The 16556-nt window shown below is 46.4% G+C and overlaps 1 long non-coding RNA gene across 2 annotated transcripts in view; it reads left to right on the forward strand.

Moving 5' to 3' along the window:
- Positions 1–3137: 3137 nt before the first annotated feature.
- The window catches only part of LOC107506253, a 74900-nt gene continuing 61481 nt past the window's right edge, over positions 3138–16556 (forward strand). For both annotated transcript variants that reach the window (XR_004949979.1, XR_004949980.1), the window contains exons 1-2: positions 3138–3590; positions 4585–4729. This is a non-coding gene — a long non-coding RNA (uncharacterized LOC107506253). The remainder of the gene's footprint in view (positions 3591–4584; positions 4730–16556) is intronic.

Below are 16556 nucleotides of genomic sequence, written 5' to 3' on the forward strand. Positions count from 1 at the left end.
GTCCCTGTGGGGTTGCTGCTGGGTTTTCCCTCGTCCTGATGGCAAGGCCACCTATGATGGTCTTATCAGTTACATCCCTGCTGCCCTGGCCCCAGGAATTTTCTGTGGTTCCTGAGTCACCCTGAGTGCAAAGAATGTTGGGGTGTAGTCTCAGGCTCTTCTGCCCAAACCTGAGACAGCCACTTATACATAGGAGTCTTCTGAGCTAGTGTTGGGGGGCACAAGTCTCCTTTAGTTTCAGATCTCTGACTCTATCTAGAACTTTTGTCACCCTCCCTCTACCCTCGCCTCACATGGAGGCCTGTGCTGTCAGGGAGGACAGGACCTTTTTCTCAGGAAAGCCCCTAAATCTATTCATTCAGTGCTTCTCAGAAATCTTTTCTTCTGGTTGGTGGACAAGAAGCCTTTTTCTGACTCAACAATGTTTTCTCCACATCAATATTTATTTCCTAATTCCCTTAGGGTCCAGGCTTGTCAGCCTTTTCTTTGCATTTTGAATTAATATCCCTTCCCAGCAATAGTGAATGCTGGAGGACTAGCCACATTGCTTCCTGGGTGGGAGGGCTAGGCATCATGGGAAGCAAGGAGAGTCCTTAAATTATATTTAAGTATTATCTCATTTAATTCTTCAGGTCCGCAAGTGAGTTATACTAGTGACGATTACCATTTTCATTTAGAAGGTAGGGAAACTGAGCCAGAAAAGGGAAAAAGAATTACCCAAGGACGGAGTTAACAAAATTGGGAGCCAAGACTCAAACTCAAGACTCCGACCTAGGTCTGCAGCCCAGAAATGAGAGCCAGATCACGGAGGTTTGAATCATAATGCGGCCACTTCCCAGCTGTGTGTCTTTGGCAAAATCTTCTAAACTCCCTGAGCCTCCATTTTTATATTTTCAAAAATAGAGATAACGATGATGGGGCCACCTTATGGAGGTGACCCATGGATAGTAGTTATAGAAATTTCTAGCACATGTAATTTGATAAAAAAAATGCAGCTATTATTAATTATTATACCATTATATTATCTTCCAAACTGATAGAACATAGCATCATTTAAAATCCTAAAACCTTAGAGTAACAAGATGTCAGAACTGAAAAAAAAAAAGGGGGACTTTGGAAATAATCCAATCTAACTACCTTATTTGCAGATGGAAAAATTGAAGCCCAGAGTGGGAAAGTTACCCAAGGACACACAGCATGGTAACTGGGTATTGCTGCCATTAAAAGGAAGAATGGATTTGGGTGAAAGGTAAAAGCCAAGTTTTGTAAAGGTCGAGTCCGCGATGCATAGAGGACACCCCGTGGAGATGTCTAGTAGCAGCTGGATGTACAGGTTTCAGCTCGGAGATCTGGGCTAGAGCATGAGATCAAGGGGCGGCTGGTATTTGAATGGTCAAAACCCCACAGGGTGGCTGAGATCAAAAATGGAGGCTGAGCAGAGTCTTGGGAACCACCAACATGTAAGGGAAGAGCAGAAGGGATGGTCACCGAGGAGCCTCCGGAAGGAGAACATGGGGGCACCACCAGAAAACCAAGGGAGAAAGGGGCTGCCAAAAGGAATTGGCTTTCCATCCCAGCAAGAATGAGCGTTGGAGACGTCCAGTGGAGAAGGGAAGGAAAGGGAAGGAGGTTAAGTGGGGAGTAGGGTTTGGCCAGGTCTGAGCTGGGGCAAGGGCAGTGTCTGTGCCCTTCCTCAGTTCAAGTGAGGGTTAAGGTCATCCGAGCTCTCTGTCGAAGACTGTCATGAAGATTAATTTAATTGAGCACTTTCAGTGTTGGGATATAATCAGTTATAATCACTCTTATTTTTTTGAAAGACTAAATAGAGCTTCATTGTAAATTGTCTTTGTTTTCTGCCATGGAGTCAGATGTGAAGCAGGTGACAGGTCTCCACAGGTCAGGTCTAATCTGTGCACCCATAGATGTAGTTGTTTTCTTGGAAGCTCAGACTCTGTGAACTGGAAGGAATCTTGCAAGGTAAAGCATTCGGCTCCTTATTTAGGGCAGAAATCTCTCTACAACATTCTTGGCATGTGGGCCTCCGGAATCTGCTTACATACCTTTGGTGGAACTCACCGCCTCTTCGGGCATTCTATTTATGGTTTAGTAGCTGAATTCTTATCTAGTTTTTCCTTACACTGACCCCTTTCTGAAATTCCACCCAGCTGACCCAGGTCTGTCCCCTGGAGTCACAGTGAGCGAGCCAATTCCCGTTTCCAATTGGCTTTTCTTGTTTGAAAATGTGAAAATGTCTCTCACGTTACCCCTTAAGGATTTTTCTTTTCTTAGTTACATGTCTCTGTTCTGTTATCCTTGGCTCATCCTTTTGGTCCCCATGGACACACAAGGCACCAACAAAAAGAACGCCCTGACACCTGCCCCACTCTGCAGGCTTAGTCCCCAGTTCACCTGCTCGGACCTCTCATTACTCTCTCAGCCCCTTCATCGAGGATTCCGTTCTCTTAGCTTTCCAGTCTTGGAATTTATTTAGTCAATCATTAATCTAAATTCTGGCGTCCTCACATAATAGCAGTGTGATCTGTGCAAATTTCTTACACTTTCTAAACCTCATTTGTAAAATGACGATAATAATTGTACCAACCTTATAGGACTGTTGTAATAAGTAAATGTGATAATGCATATAAAGTATTTAACATCTGGTAAACACTCAAACAAATAAACTATAGTCAATTGATTTATTTTAATTCAATAAGCACTTACGCTTATTCACTATGTACCAGTCACTGCTCTAAATATTCTGAAATTCTCATTTAGTTTTCATAATGACCGTTTGACATGTAAATATTATTTTGCCCTTTCTACAGATGAGGAAACTGAGAAGCAAACTAAATGATTATATGTTATATTAATAATTACTGCTCATGTTACCAATTAGCTTTTGCTGTATCACAATCAGCCACAAAACCTCAGGGACCTCTGCTAGATTCAGCTGATCCGTGTTGCCAGTGGGTGATCCTCCGAGTCTCAGCTGGGCTTACTCATGTGTTTGCATTTTGACTGGGACTCTACCATAGGTTGGAGTTGGCAGGGGGAACTTAGCTCTGCACGCTGTGTTTCTGATCCTTCTTCTAGGACTGTATAACTGCAAGAGGCAGAAGTATAAGAGAATGCAAGATCAATTGCATACATCCTTATTGACGCCACTTGCAACATCTGTAAATATCATGTGGTGGGCAGACTTCTAAGATGGTCCCCAGTGATCCTCACCTCCCGGCATTTGTATCCTTGTGTAATCCCCTCCCCTGAGATAGGCAAGACTCGTGACTTGCTTCTGTCTCATAGAATACAACAAAGCCGATGGACTTTTGTGATTAGGTGATAAGAAACTGTGGCTTCTGTCTTGCTATCAGATCCTCTCTATTATTTCCTTGGCTAATGTATTTTGAAGTGGCCCAGATGGCAAGGAACTGAGGGCAGCCTCCAGCCAACAGCCTGCGTAAAACAAGATCCTGCCAACAAGCCACGTGAACTTGGAAGCAGAACCAACCCCAGTTGGGCCTTGAGATGGATACAGGCCAGCTGATACCTTCACTACAGCCCTGTGAGAGGTCCAGAAGCCGAAGATGCGGGTAAGCCAGGTAGTGATTTCTGACCCACAGACACTGTGAGATAATAAATGGGTGTTGTTTTAAGCTCCTAAATTTGAGAGTAATTTGTTATGCAGCAAAAATAACTAACACACATCCTTATGGTTAAAAAGAAAAAAAAAATCACATGACTAAGACTGGAGTGAGGAGTCACGCCCGGCCTGTAGCGAGAGAGCATTGCAAAGTTACAAGATAGAGGGTGTGGGCGTGGGGAGGTGTGGAGAATTGGGGTCACTAACGCAGTTCACCATGAGCATCTACTACATGCTAGAAGATGGGGGCACAGGAGATGCAGAGCTGAACAAGACCGAGGCTTCGCTTGTGGGGAGCTCACAAGCTAGTGAAAGAGCCAGAGAAGGCTTTTGGAGCCTGAGTGATAATGTGCTCAATTGGCCCTTGACACTGACTCTGTGTGGAGCTTTCTGAAAATGTCACCACCCTTACCCAGGAATTGACAAAGGGAGTCTGAGAGCATCCTCAAGGCACCCTCTGGAGTGGAGAGAGCCCAGGTGCCTTGGAAATGCATCTTCGGGCTGCATTTGCCAACTCTGAGCAGAGACCTGCAGGCAGTGAAAGTCATCTGTTCAATTAAGAGGTCCAGGCAACCATGGAAACCAAAGCCTCATCTATCTCTGATGGCAATTGAGGGAACAGGAGGTGGTTCGGCTGGAAAGAAGGGATGGAGGGAAGTGGCAGACATTAGGAGCCTGATATTGGCAGGGGGAGAATGCAACATATACTGTTCATCTACTTTGTGTTGGGAACCGGACCAGGCACGGTCTCTATGGATATCACAATGGCTCTATGAGCTAGGCACCCATTTTGCAGGTGGAAAAACCGAGGGCCAGATAATGAAGTCACTTGCCCAAGGTAAGGTCTGAACCCAGATCAACTCGGGCCACGCAAGGGTTCTTTCCATAGGGTAACTTTTTACCCCACCTTCCTCTTACCTCCTTCTGTTCATCTTGATCCTCAGATTCGAGGACATTGATTCTTGTGCGGTAGAAAGAGGATGCAGTCAGATCGTCCTAGCAACGAAATGCCTCTGTCATGACTCCCTAAACGATTCCGGCCGAAGTCGCTCCCCGTGTTGAAGCCTCGTTTTGTCCTCTGTGAAAAGGGTAGGTTTGTATTTTAATGGAGATGTCAAATAAGCTTTACCTTGTGCTCCACCTCCAAGCCGACAACAGTTGCAGGCTGACGTATGATGTCGATGAGGACCAGGAGGCTGGGGTTGGGCTCAGGGGGAGGGCGTTCCACGCAGGATCGGTGAGGTCTGCAGTGGGTGTAGACTGTGGGAGTAGATCATTTAGCGCTTTTGAAATTCTTGGAGTGAGGAAGTGTGAATCTCTTCTTCTACATTCCTCTTCTCCTTTACGGGTTTTTATCAGGCAAAGCCAATCAAGACAGGTCCCATCTGCCTCTGCTGGGTTGTAAACTGATATATGCAAATAGCAGGCTGGCTGGACAGCTCACGGATCTGCATGGGGACGAGACCACACAAAGGCCCATCTGTGGCCGCCGTGATGGCACAGTTTTATTGCGTGGGGTAAAACCCCACCTGTAGTGGGGTGATCTGTGAGAGCACTGATGCATCGCGTAACCACAAAACCCATCAACTAGAAGGCCACGTAGAACCCTGCTAGGGTCTTTGACCCCTGAGTGCTTCCCAGAACTCACCTCTCTACCTGGAATTCGGCCTGCGGTGGCGAAGGTGAACATGCAGTTGCCCAGGTTCTGCTTTGAGCATCCTGCCTAGAACACAGGCAACGGGAGGCGCCTACCTTGGTGCCGACAGGGCTGAGGACGAGGGCAGCTTTCCACTGGCCAATGTATTTGTTCTTTCTGGATCTTCGGCATCTTGGCTGAAGCTAGAGAATTGTAGGCATTCTATAGCCAGCAAAGTTGAGGGTATGAAGGCCACCTACTGCTCCAACCTGGTGACACAATGAACCTTCATGGGGACTCTGTGAAGCGGTCACTGAGTGTACACTCTGCCTGCTGTGCCCTTGTCTTCTGCAATGTCAACCCCACAGTGCCCGGGGACATTTCCTGTCAGCCCGTGCCTATGCATGCAGAGTCCTTGAGCTAGTAAGAATTAGCAGTGGAAGAGTGACGTGTACACAGCAGAGTCACCTGCCAGACCAGGCCTTTCTAAGGAGAGAGAAAAGTGCCCTGCAGAGCTTACCAGAGGAAGAATCCCCTTAAAGACACACTTCAATGGCTTAGGAGAGATGATTGTTTCAAGAAACACTTTTAGTGAATCAGAAATAACTTGCTGACTTCTGCCTCATAGAGTATGAGATAGAAAACAATTTGTGTGCTTTAGCTAGGAAATTGTTTGGGACACTTCATTAATGGGCTGAGCCCTTCAGGGTTGTGCGGGGAACCTCTGCAGGACATGGGTGCCTCTGCTTCTGGCCTCCCCAACATGCAGGCTCCGAGCTCAGCGCAAGGCAACTCCAAGCCAGAGCCTGCAGAAGGTTGGTTCCCTGCCCACAGCCCTCCTCGCTGAGGGGAGCCTGAATCCAGCATTCCTTTCCTTTCCTTTAAAAAATATTCTACATTAATTTTCTAAACCTTCTTTCAAAGTTAACATGATTACTGTAGAACAGGGGTCCCCAACCCCCAGGCGACAAGACTGGTACCAGTCTGTGGTCTGTGAGGAACTGGGCTGCTCAGCAGGGTAGGTGGTGGGCGAGCAAGCGAAGCTTCATCTGCATCTGCAGCCGCTCCCCAGCGCCGGCATCACCGCCTCAGCTCCACCTCAGATCATCAGGCACTAGATTCTCACAGGAGCGCCGGTCCCTGGTGCCAAAAAGGTTGAGGACCGCTGCTGTAGCATATCTAGGAAGTTGACATAAGCCAAGAGAAGAAAACAAAACTTGCCCATCACCCCGTGACCTGGGGGGGACCACTGTTCATGTTCGAACGCTGGCATCTGGGGCTGGGGGCTGGGGCACACCAGGGTCAGTGAACCTGCACTGAGCGCTGAGCTCCGGTTCTCTCACTGACTAGCTGGACGAGCAAGTTGCTTTCTCTTTTCTGAGCCTCAGTTCTCATCAGTAAATCGGGGACGGTAACAGTTTGAGTGTGAGGACTTAACTGAGATAACTTATACCAAGTACTGGGCACACGGAAGACACTCCATAAACGATCGCTGTTGTCCTTGCTGTTATGACGTTGGCACTGGGACACTTCTCCCCATCTGGGATGGCTTTCCATGGGGGCAAGGTACAGAAAAAAGACTGCTTTTAGGAGCAGGATTCTTTTTTTTTTTTCCAATCTCAGTGACATTAAAGGATTCTGGGAGAGAAAGTAGCATGGTATCTCAAACTAGTCTAAAATGAGAAATATTGGAAGAATATACCATTTTTATATGGATCACAAAACTCCTTCAAAAATTTAGAGGAGAACAGAAGCTTTTTAGTTTAAGTCCATGCCCTCAGGGTCATATTTTCTTTCATCTGACCAACGCTGTGTGGCAAAACTGTTTTCCAACACAGACCGCCCCCCACCCCCACCCCCCCCACCCCCACTTCTGGCTCTAACAGAGTCTTGTTTCTGCAGCTGTAAATGATCTAACTATGAAGCTAGGAGTTTGGGCTGGATAGGGATGGAGTTTACAACCCTGTTAGAGATCATAACAATTACAGGGAAGGAAGACATGGACAGAAACGGATAATGTCTTAATCAACAGACTAGAAGCAAAGAGGAAGTCCACATGCAGATGTCTGCCTGGTCAACTCACTGCTAATGTCAAGTTGCTGGGGGCGAGTAGGAGGGGGACCCGCCCTTCCATTTGCTGTCCTGGTGGCCTGCTCCCTCAATTAGCACGGAGCCACTCTCCTACCAACACAGATTCACACTATTTCCTTCCAGACATTTTTGTGTACACATGTATATCCAGATTCTTGCTATATCTTTAACGGGGCTCATTCTGCTTTACAATCTGCTTTTTCCATTTAACCCTGTGGCAGAACACGCCGTCTTTGGGTTCACTTTTCTTGCTGTCTCCCAGGGCTATGCTGTAAAGAGGATATTTCCAGTTCTGCCTTACTCTTGACCTCTTTCGTTCCAACCTCTGAGTCCTCCCACTCTGTCCCCCTCCAACTGGTATTGCTGTTGCTTTTGAAACTCAAAATCCAGACTCGTTCGGTGTTGGCTGGGTCTGAATCAGCCAACACACTCATTTGTATACAAGCTTCCAAAGGGGGGCTTTGTCCTGGGAATAGGCCTCCTCTTGCTTCCCGGGGAAGCAGGGAGGCCTCGGCCAAAGAATGGATGTTGAAGTCAGCTGGAAGGGACGCAGTTCGGCAATGATTCTTCTGGTTCCAAGAGTTAGAGACTCGGCTTTCAGAAACCAACAGGAATGCCAGAGATCCAGCTTACAGAGAGTGCTTGGGGTCACCATTTGTGGCTGGCTCTGTTCCCCAGCAGAGCCAGCACTGGGGTGACAATTGCTGCTATTCTCTTTTGGAAGTGTCCGGTTGGGTCCTTGTAAGAGAAGGAGGACAGGACAGAAGGGGACGAGAAGGCAGAAAGGAGAGGAAAAGAAGCGAGGGCCTGACAAGATGTCGAAGTGGGAGTTGGAGGGCGTGAGACACAGGAATGATTGACTCACTCTTCCATCTCTCCAGTAAGGACTAAGTTTCTTCAGTCCAGCCATAGCGGCATTCTTTTCCACACTCTGGTTCCTGGCATACAGTAGGTGCTCTTGGGAAACGTTTGCTGAATGAATAAGTGAGCGAATAAGGTAGTGCTCCAGGGTTTCTGTACTGTGTTACGGGAAGGTTCTATGGGATTCCTGGCCGGTGTTTCCCTTCTCTTTCCCCTTCACAAACTGAGCTCATGCAGCTTTCTATCCTGCCACACAGCCCAAGGTCATGGAAAGGGCACAGGCTTTGGGACCTCACAATCTGGGTTCAGACCCACACTTTGCCATGCACCGGTCACTAAGCCTCGGGCTGACCTTTCTGAGCCTCCGAGTTACCATCTGTAAAGTGGGCTGAGCTCTAGTGAAGAATAATCGAGATGACGCTGTGTTGGACCCAGTAGACCTGGCATTTCTCAAGCTTTAACATGTACAGGAGTCACCCGGAGGTCGAGCTAAAATGCAGACTCTGGTTCAGCAGGTGTGGACTGGGGCCTTGCATTTCTCACAGGAGCTCCTGTGCTGTTGCTGGTCCCCAAACTGCCCCTGAATAACCGCCCCCCTCAACATGTGAGTGCCGTTCCTTTCCCCTTTGCCAGCCTTCTTGAATGTTTCTGAACGAACCCCCAGGAAGACCCCTCTCAACAGCTCATTTCTTCTTTCCCAGAGTCACCGTGGCAAATGCCATTTGGGTCTGATCATGGGAGTCAGAGGAACCAAGCAGACATGTCAGAGGTTCCAGAAACCCAACTCAGAATAGACATATAATTTAAATTCTCAAAAAACAAAAACAAAAACAACAATAAAAGTGATAGCTAATATTTATTTTTATCATATTCTGTTCTACAGGCTGCCCATATTTTTTTCCACATTGAATTCTCATGTCAACCTGATGAACTAGGTACTGTAATGATTCCCATTTTTCAGATGAAGAAACTGAGGCTAAGTGAGATTAAGTGACATGCCAAAGATACACACAGCTGGTGCCAGAGCGGGTGCTCCTAACCTTTTTACAAAACAACCTACAAGTTCAAATGTATCATTTTTCTGAACTTCACACCTGTAGACCCCCAGGGTGTTGAAGCATTCAGCTGCAGTTAGGGCTTCCCTCTCCTTCTGCTCCTTTCCCCGACCTTTGCTCTCGGCCGATGACCTTCTTTCCTTATCTACCAAGAAATTAGAAGTGCTCGCAAAAGAACTTTCACATCTTTCTCCATCTTCCGCTACTCTGCCCTGGAGTTCATTAACTCAGTAAATATACTCGGACCTATTGAAAACGGGTCTTTTGCTAGTGAAATTGTAGCTGCATAAGTCTCTTAAAAATTGCTCCTGTGCATGTCTGCTCATATGAAAGCATATCAGTGTCTATACAGCTATAACATGCAAGAGTTGAGAAAAAAAAATGTGTTTTAATGTCAATTAAAACTCACAGGCAAGGCTCAGGTGAATCTCAGGCTCCTGCCTTCTTCACGGTGTAAAACTCGGTCATGCAGCGTGCATCACATCGTGTTGTGATAATACTGTGTCATTGTACCTTTTGGGTGCTTTTTGACTGACTTTTGGTTGTCACAGTGCTGACAGCAGATAAAGTGCCAGCAGGAAAATGGAAACTTAATGGTTGGTCTCAACATACAAAAAAAAAAAAAAATGAAGAAAGAAAAGAAAAAGAAATTAGACTGAGAATTCTGAAGTATATCCAACAAAAAAATAGGCTGGATGAGATTTTAAAAATGATATTAATATCTCTTAATGTTACAAGATACATTTCACAAGTGTTTTCTGACAAACAGTGAGAATTTTAACTGGCTGAGAAACTCATTTGCTGGCTCCCTCAAATAGTATTGATTATAATAAAAGCTAACATTTACTGAGAGCGTTTCATGTGCCAGGTTCCAAATACTGTATGAATATTAGCTAATTTAACCTTGACTTCAGAACCCGGTGAAAGAGCTGAAACACAGAGAGGTTAGGCCACTTGCTCAGGGTCACACAGCTAACAAATGGTGGGTCAGGGATGTGCAACCAGCCGTCTTGTGTCCAGCGTTCGCATCCTTGACTCTTGTCCTCCTGACGCTTGTTGGGCAGAACCACAACTCTCCCTGTTCTGCGCCTGCCCCAAAGCAGCCAGGTGGATCTGAAGAAAAGCACACAGCCGTGCCGACTGCTTCCTTTAGAGTCCTGAGCTTGAATCTCCCATGAGTCCTTATGCTGCCTGGCAACCACGACCCGTTTCCCTGGTCCATTCGCTCTTCCTCGCATCTAGATGGTTTTTCTTACACCTCCCCCTCCCTCCTTGAACCCCCAACACCTTGTCCCTTCTCCTCACTCTCACCTGATGGCCTATTTCCCGTTCCACAGAGACAGGAAAAGCGATCAGAAGAGAACTCACACAGGTTTCCAGAAGCCACAGTTGCCCGGCCTCAGTGTGCTGACATCCTGCCTTCCCCGCTGCCAGTACAGATGCAGCCCCCGCCCCGAGGTCAGCCCTCCCCCGCTACACTCCAAAGATATCGCCCTTGCAGCTGCCCCCTCTCTCGCCTACACCACAGCAGGTTCCTTCTCCCCTGGAACATCGACATCCACGTACAAACGTGCCCAAGATTTCTCCCATGTTGCGACAAACGGCCGACCCCATTCCGCTTGCCCCTGCAGCTGCCATTTCCTTTCTCTGTTCTCCTTTATAACGAACGTTCTGGCAAGATTGGTCTTTACTGCCGTCCTAGTCCCTCTCCCCCATTTCCCTCCTGCAATAACCTGGTCGGACTTCTGTTCCCATCAAAACTGGGCTTACGAAGGTCACCCACGACCCATGACTTCTGCTTGGCTAAAGCCAGCAGTCTAGTCTCAGGCCACCTTGATTTTGTCCTGTTAGCATTTGTCACAGCTGAACACATCCTCTTCCTTAACACACTTCCCTCACTGGGTCTCCAGAACACCTGACCATGCTGGCATCCACTCCCCTGTCCCTACCTGCACCTTCTCAGTCTCCCACCTGGTTGCTTCTCAATCCCTGATGTCCTGGTGTTGGGGAGACCTGAGCTCAACTCTTGTACCTCTTCTCTGTCCATACCTACTGCTTTGCCAGAACCAGGCTGTCTCCCTCATGCTTTAAGCACTATCTACAATAGACAACTCCCCAGATACTTCCAGGTCGAACCACTTCCATGAACTCCAGGCTCATCTGTCTCTCTTCGCTTAGACTCCTAACAGGCATCTTAAAGGTAACACATCCCAAACTGAAGTCCTGATCCACAGCCACCCCAAACCTGCTCCCTCCTTAGTCTTCCATCTCGGGTAAGGTGAAGTGCAGCTTCACCCTGCCAGTTGCTCGAGCCAAACCCTTTGGAGTCATCCCTGTCTCCTCTCTTTCTTTTATAAGCGGCGCCCAATCGGTCAGGAACACCTACCAGTTCTGTTTTCAAAGCATATTCAGAATCCAATCACTTCTCACCATTTCCACCTGGTCTAAGCCACCAACCATCCCTCCCGGATTATGGCAAACACCTCTTCTCCCTGCTTCCACCCTTACTGCTTGCATTTTATTCTCAACCCAGCATCCCGTGTCCCTCCTCTGCTTAAAAACCTTCGGTGGCTTCCTTTTTCTTCTGCATGGAAGCCAGAGTCATGAGAATGGTCTCCCGGGCCCAGCGTGATCTTTCCCCCCATCTCTACTCTTTTCTCTAACCTTGTTTCCTACTGACCTCACCCTTGCTCAGTGCCTCCAGCTGCCCAGACTCAGCCTTCTTACTCTTCCTGGAGCTGACCCAGCAGGCCTTTCACCAGGGCTATGCCACTAGCTGGATGCCCTTCCCGCAGGCTCAGGTCCGGCCTCCTCACTCCTTCAGACTGTTGCTCAGACTTTCCATATTCCGAATGGAACCACCATCCACTCCAGAGTCCCTAGCCCCTTTCTGCTTCATTTATTCTCATAGTACTCATCACCGCACTTTACCATAGTATAGGAATCATACTATAGATTTCACTTATGTATTCTATCGATTGTCCATCTCTCACATGTTAGTTTTAAACTTTAAAAGGGCAGGGAAGCTTTGGTCTGCTTCCCGCTGCATCCTCCATGCTTGGAGCAGTGCCTAACACATTGTAGGCACTCATGAGTATTTGTTGAATAAACAGATGAACGAATGAGCTCTACGCCATGGTTGTGATCTGGAACAGGATATTTTCTATATTATCTTTGGCTGCCTCTTAAGCCTCTGGACCACTTTGAAGAATATTCAAAGATTGCAAAGCTGTCTTTACTTCTTTTTTAAAACCTGCCAGCATTTGTAACTACTCATCTGTATAAATAATGTTTTCAAGATACTATACAGCCAAAACTAATGAAAATTATCAGGCTCTTTTGATAAACGCACAAAAAAGTGAAGTCAGGGGGTTACTGATGACAATTGCAGTTTTATATCAACTTGAGCATCCCATTTATTTAATCAAAACAGCCTTGTTCTTATCGATTGACTTTATAATAAGTAAAGGTTATAATCTGTATTTATAAAATAAATTCACACAAATAAAACATTGCTTTTTAAAATCAGCTTTGTATACTGCATTCTGTGCAAGATTTAAAAAATAGCTTAAAATAAGTGTAAATACCATTGGCTTGTTAACTTCTAAGAGATCTTTCTGCTTCGGTATTGTCTGAGCTGGTGATTGCATAGCTAGGCTAGAATCAGGGTGAAGATATTTGCATTTCTCCTGGTTGGCGCACTCATTTCTTGCAACAATGAACTCATATTAGGTCTCTAGAGCCATCCTGACTACCTACCCTGCTTTCTTCCTATCTCATACAGCCTATTCCTGCCCAAGTTTTGCAAATTGACCCTTATTTGCATAAGTTAACATTACGACATTTACTCTCTATACTCCTAGAAAGCCCCAGAACCAGGGCATATCAAACTTAGCAGGACTTAGTGGATCAGATGGGGAGATGAGGCCCAGAGGAGGGAAGCCCCTTGCTCAGCATCACACAGAGATTGAGAGGTTAAGCTGGGTCTGGAACTTAGATCTCCTTGACTGGAGCCAAGTTCTTTCCATCCTATCATTAAGTATCCTTTTTTTCCAGTTAGGAATCTTGCTCATGCCTGAAGTACATCATTAAAGACTGACTTCTTTTTCTATGACACCGCTATAGTGTAATCGTTGGGAGCATGGACTTGAGTTTAAAATCCTGAATCCACTGCTTGCTTAAATGACATTGGGCTAGTTAATCTTTCTGTGCCTCAGTTTTCTCATCTGTCAAATGGGGAAAAAGAGAAAGACGATGCTAAGATATCAACCAACAACACAGAGTTGTTATAAGTTTTAAAGTAAGGGCTCTTTTTCATACTGTAAGCATTAAATATGTTAGCTGTTATTGTTATCATCAAAGGGATTGGCCCTTGAAAAGCAGCAAATATTCTTAGGAAAGTGACATTCACATTTGAAGTTATATCAGTTACTCTCACTTTAGTATAAATGTATACATTATGCTATTTCTGGTCTGAGAATCCTTCTGTGGCTCCTTGGTGCCTAAAGGAACAATCCTAAGCTCCTTAATGTGAAATGCAAGGTTTTTCACATTCTGGACTCTGCTTGCTTTTCCAAATTTATCTTTTGCCATCCTTCCCTGACTTTGACCTTTACCCTTCAAATATATCAACCTATTTTTCCGTTTTTACACACTGAGATCTTCCAAGCCTCTTTAACCTCGCTTTTGCCATTTACCTGAAATGCCCTTTCTGCATGTCTGTCAGGTTGCCTTTTACCATTTTCCCCAAATCTAGTTCAGTTGTCACCTCCTCCAGAAAAGCTTTCCTGCTTCCCTGTCCTTTCCATACCACGTTCCTCTGTGCCTGGCATGTTCTTCTGTAAAATAATCGTAATGAGTTGGCATTTATTGAGCATCTACTATATCTGCCAGGCCCTGAGTAAGGCATTTAACATGATTTTTTCATATTTGAGCTTCACAACAATAATAGTCTCCCTAGAGACAGATACTATTATCATTTCAATTTTATAGATGAAGAAGTGTAGGCAGAGCAAGCAGCTTTCCCTAGGTCACATGGTCAGTAAATGTGAGCATCTCTTCCAGAGTCTGTCTAAGCCACTTTTGCAATCCCAATGGCAGGCCAGAGTTGGCTACCCAGTAGAGACCCAGTGGAAGCTGGTTTTCCTGACTCGGATTTGGTCCAGCCCGTCCATTTCCTGACCCCACCGGGAGTGTGTGAGCCCAATTGGTCTTCCAAAGAGTATTAAGCTTCCTCTGTGTAATCTGCATTTTCCACATCCTGTTAATAAACTTGAAATCAGTTTGCTCCAAACAGCCTCAGAGATCCCACTTCTGTAGGATCTTTCATTTTGTTCTGAAAATTGTGGCAGAAAATTTCTGAGCTGTTGATATGTCAGAATAGAGTTTATTATCACTAGCAGACCTGATGTTAGGAGTTGCGCGAAAGATCTATTAAATAATATGACACCGGCTTGGTGCTCATTCTAGCCTGCGAGGACCAGGCATGTCCCAGAGGGAATACACAGAGGTGATGTCAGGTTCTCCTGCATAAATGCTGTGGCTCTATCTGAAGCCACTCCCATATTTCCCAGGAACTGGACCATGAGGAAACGTGATCTAATGCATTGGAGAAAGCTTTGGATGAAGTCAGAACAACCGAGTTTGAGTCATACAGTATGACCTTGGCGAGATTACTGTTTCTCTCTGGGCTTCCTCGGAAGAGAGAATGCAAGAAACTTAGGCTTGTAGGAGCCATCTAGTTCAATCACTGTTCTGAGGCTTGAGTATCTCTCTCTCTCTGTAAATGCTCATGTAGATGTGTATAGATACATACGTGTGGATATACATATGCATGTGACACATATGCATATACACATATAGCGTTGCTGGTTGTCCCTCTTGTAAACTCAGCTGATGTGTGAGTGCTGGAGTATGAGATGGCAGGCTGTGGCATTGACTCAGCCTCAGGGACCCAGGCCAGAAGGCCCTGGTGCAGAGAGAGCCTGGGGTGGTGGTAATGGGTCCTATGCCCACATATAAGCTGAAGGAATGAAGAAAGAAGAAATCTGTGTCTAGATAGAGGGTGTGAAAGTTGGTGGGTGGCATGAGAAGAGAGGAACATGTAAATACCAGCCAAACCACTGCAAGCTCAGAGCAAGATAAGAAAGATCCAGGAGTTCCTGAGCTGACATCCAAAGCCCACCTTGGACCCAGCACCGTCTTCACTCGTTTGCTCTCCCTGAGGCCTGGCTATTTTGTGTTCTCCAGGTATGCTAATTTCTAGATGCAATCACTTTAAACCTAGTGTATCAGTTAGCTTTTGCTACATGACAGATAAGCATTTATTATTTCCCAGGAGTCTTCAGGTTGGCTGGGAGGTCCTGCTGCTCTGGGCTGGGCTGGGCTGTTGGCGCTAAGCTTGCTCGCATGTCTGTGCTCAGCTGACAGGTCAGCTGGGGGCTGTCTGGTCTGGCATGGCTTGGCTGGAATGCCTTATCTTTCCTCCACATGCCGCTCACACCCTCCAGCAGCTAGATCTCAGCAGTGACAGGGTCCAACTGAGAGAGAAAGAGAGAGAGAGAGAGATGCGGCCGGGGAACAAAAGAACAAATGCCTTTCAAGTTTCTGCAGCGCTAAGTCTACTACTCTCCCATTGGTGGAAACAAGTCACATGACTAAGTCCAGGGTCCAATAGGGACAAACTGCAAAAGCTGGCCACGGAGGCCATTACTTGGGGCCATTAAGGCAGTTGGCCTGTTACCTCTGGGGTCACTTAAATGAATTTCTGAAGAATGCAAGCAAAATTAATTAATGAAATAAGGTTTATTGAGCCCCTGCTATGTACCCACACCTTTTCTAGTACTTCCCATGCTGGGGTTTGGGAAGGTGAACGAAAGAAAATGTGTATCGTTCCAAGTTCATGTTGCAAGTGAAGTCCTACAAGAATCTTAAAGAGCATCCATTTAGGCTCCTCATTTTTCGGTACACAGAGCGAAGGCAGAGTGGAGCGGCGGGTCTGAGGGCGGGCATGACGTGACGGAGGGCGAGGGTCCGGATCGCTCTCCCCCGCTGCTTTCGCTCTCCACACTTCCGTGTCCTCTCCCATCATTGCAAAAGGACCCCTTGCACACGGGACTCACGCCACTCACCTCCTGCCCTCACGCCCCTCTGGGCCTCCTTAACATTTGACTTATAACAGAACCCCGGGCCGTTACCAAATACGTTTAGAGGCATGAATCTCCGAAATTGTGGACGAAAGGGCCCAGAGAGGAAATCTATATTCGAAAAATCG

The sequence above is a fragment of the Rousettus aegyptiacus genome, unplaced genomic scaffold (assembly GCF_014176215.1).
Source record: "Rousettus aegyptiacus isolate mRouAeg1 unplaced genomic scaffold, mRouAeg1.p scaffold_m13_p_3, whole genome shotgun sequence".
Taxonomy (NCBI): Eukaryota; Metazoa; Chordata; class Mammalia; order Chiroptera; family Pteropodidae; genus Rousettus; species Rousettus aegyptiacus.